The sequence below is a fragment of the Triticum urartu genome, chromosome 7A (assembly GCF_056163025.1).
Source record: "Triticum urartu cultivar PI428250 chromosome 7A, HENAU_Tu73, whole genome shotgun sequence".
In the NCBI taxonomy this organism is placed as follows: domain Eukaryota; kingdom Viridiplantae; phylum Streptophyta; class Magnoliopsida; order Poales; family Poaceae; genus Triticum; species Triticum urartu.
In genome coordinates, this window is record NC_141879.1 from 26,309,656 (window position 1) to 26,312,608 (window position 2,953).

A 2,953-nucleotide genomic window follows, 5' to 3' on the forward strand; every position below is an offset into this window, starting at 1 on the left:
CTGTCATCGTGACGATGTGGGCACGAGTGGTGGGAGCGGCGTAAACCTCCATGGCACCGGTTTGGCGACATCGGCGGTGGACGGCATCGTGGCGTGCTCCATATCGTCGTTCTCCATGGCGCCGTCGTGACGAAGTGGGCGGGAGGAGTGAGGGCGACCTCCATGGTGCCGGCTTGGCGGCATCACCGGTGGGCAGCATCCTGGCGTGCTCCGTGTCATCATCTTCCACGGCGCCGTCGTGATGAAGTGGGCGCGTGGAGTGGGGGCGGCCTCCGTGGCGTCGACTTCTATGGCGCCGGCTTGGCAACATCGACGGTGGGCGGCGTCGTGACATGCTCTATGTCGCCGTTCTCCATGGCGCCGTCGTGATGAAGGGGGCGCGAGGAGTGGGGGTGGCCTCTGTGGCATCGACCTCCGTGGCACCGACTTGGCGATATCGATGGTGGGCGGCGTCCTGGTTTGCTCCGTGTTGACCTCTTCACCGCACTACCTTGACGAAAAGTTTTACCCTACGGGAAGGTGAGCTTCGCGTCCATGTCACAGCCACCGAGCTCCCTATACGCCGGCCTCCTCTCTCCGTGTACGCCGGCTCGGGTGCTAGCATCCTTCCTCCGGCTGGCCAGATGCGAGTCGGTACGTGAAGGATAAGCTGGGGATGCACAGCCAAGGCCACGACCGTTCGGCTGTTGTCGATTTTCTCGGACGGGATATGGACTTCAGGCTCTCCTGCTGGGTTCCCAGCACACAGTATTGTGCAGGACCAACCAGGGGCCAACACGTGTCCTGACGGACCCCATCACTCAAACAACTACAATTCATTTTCCTAATTTACAGAAAATGTTTTTGCCTTGCCTTATCCCGGCCGGACTGCTGCTACTGCACACTCCATAGCCACTCGTTCTACAGCTCTCGTGGCCGGCGGCCAGACGGGAGCTGTCGCGGCTAGCGCTGCACGCGTCCAGCGCGCTGGAACGTCCGGGCCCTGGGCTTGGAAGGCGGCAAGACGGGCCCGTCGCGGGTAGTGCCGCCCGCCTCCGGCCGGCGTGCTGCCCCGCGTGGGGTAGTGGCCTTGACTGGAGGCAAGATGGGGTCCATGGAAGCTAGCTCCGCTCGTGGCGCTGCGCCGCCCGGGCCGTCGCCTTGGCCCGATGGGAAGGCGGGGCCGTCGCGGGCTCGCGGCTAGCTCTGCCCGCCTCCGGCGTGCCCAGGGCTGTGGCCGACCGTGGCCGGTGGCGAGATGCCGCGGGAGGTCGCGGGAGGTCGCCGGGTCACACTTGAAGAAGGCGTGAGCTCGATGCGACTCAACCTGCAAAGGTGATTGTACAGTTGATTGCTTCTATGTATGTACTAGCTAATTAGCTCTCTCTTATCCACCTATATGCACGTACTGAAATTGGAAGTATACCAGCTATCCAGCTTCATCCATACATATTCTCTACTTTTCAATCACACCAGTGCAGGTGAAATCATAAATTGGTGAAAACTCCTTTCAAATTTAGTGCCCAAGACCAACTGGAAAGTGGAAAAATTACCAGCGACTAATCAATATATTTCTTGAGGATAGAACAGTTACACATCTATCTAAAAGAATAGTAATGTAAAATATTACATCTCAAGGGGAAGTATTGCATCTGAAGGTAATTGTTTGAGATCAATCTTCAGAAGCAAAGTTTATATAGAGCTATTTAAAAGTGTTTCTCTTGTGCATGACTTGATTGGCTACCACAGTCCTGGTTTTAGTGAAACCTGAAAAGCGCTTCAAGACAACAAAAGGTTTTGCAAAAAATCACACAGTATTCACAAGAGCATTAGCAAAATATTTATCTTTTTATTTGATACATTAATCTCTATCATTAGAGTTGGCAAAAGGGGAATATGTCAAACGAGAAATCACAAAATTAGGTTGTACTCTGCTAGTAGTGGACTTTGATTGTAGATAAGATCGAGCTGATGTCTCATTACTAAATCAACTCATGATGCTATGTATAATATGCTTTAGCAAAACTGGTATAATATCTCCATCTTTTGGATAAGCAGCAAACAAATGCAGATGATTCCGAGTTTCCAAGCATATTTGTTTATCTAGACAGAAACAGAGTAATGCAGTTCCGAAGGATTAATTTGCATGTGTTTGAACACAAGAAACAGGGTTATGGAAGATGAAGTACGGGGAGCTATTTCTGAAGGATTGATTTGCATGTCATAGTTGTTTATTTGTGTTCATCTTATTTGAGTGTTAATAATCTGTAGATTCCAGGGGCAATAACGGACCTATGGGTGACAAAGTGCCGGGAGCTCCTTCCATGCTGAAGAACACGTAGAGGTTGATCCACGGAGAGGGCACTTTTCTATCAATCCTAATCTATTCTCCTGTATCCAGTGTGTAACAATCAACAATGGAGTCGATGGGTAGGAGACACGGGATGTTGGATGTATACCCACGAAGAAATTTTGGCGGCAATCTGTTGTTATGCGGTAGAAAAAAAAAGGTTGTTTTGCTGATTTTCTGGAACGAAACAGCAATTAGAGAGATGCGCTGTGTTTATTACGTGGTGGGGTCCGCTAGGACACGTGTCGGCCGCTAGCTGGGCCTGCACGATACTGCATGCTGGGAACCGAGAAGGAGAGCCGAACCCTTCCAACCAATTGATCTAATCTTCGCTGCTTATCCTTTCATTATTTTTCTTGGTGCACATTTTTGCAAAAGCAAAACGCTGCCTACCCCCTTTTTTTGGTACATATGCGGGTATTCGGAGATGTATAAATATGCGCCAGCCAGGGCGCCCGTATACAGGTACTCAAAGAGATACGTATATTGTATGTTATGTTGCGTGTATAGTATAGACGTGGATTTGGCCTTCCAAAACCGTAAATCTGCATGTGTATAAGACTATGCCCTATTGTAGCTAGTGCTGGTCTACAGTAGATAGTACGTGCGCGAACTCATGTGCAT

The 2,953-nt window shown here is 50.7% G+C and overlaps 1 long non-coding RNA gene across 1 annotated transcript; it reads left to right on the forward strand.

The window, feature by feature from the left end:
* The first annotated feature begins 858 nt into the window (after positions 1-858).
* Positions 859-2,548, forward strand: LOC147957215 (uncharacterized). The gene is made up of 2 exons (XR_015610828.1): positions 859-1,314; positions 2,258-2,548. It is a non-coding gene; the product is annotated as an uncharacterized LOC147957215 (long non-coding RNA).
* The last annotated feature ends 405 nt before the right edge of the window (positions 2,549-2,953 follow it).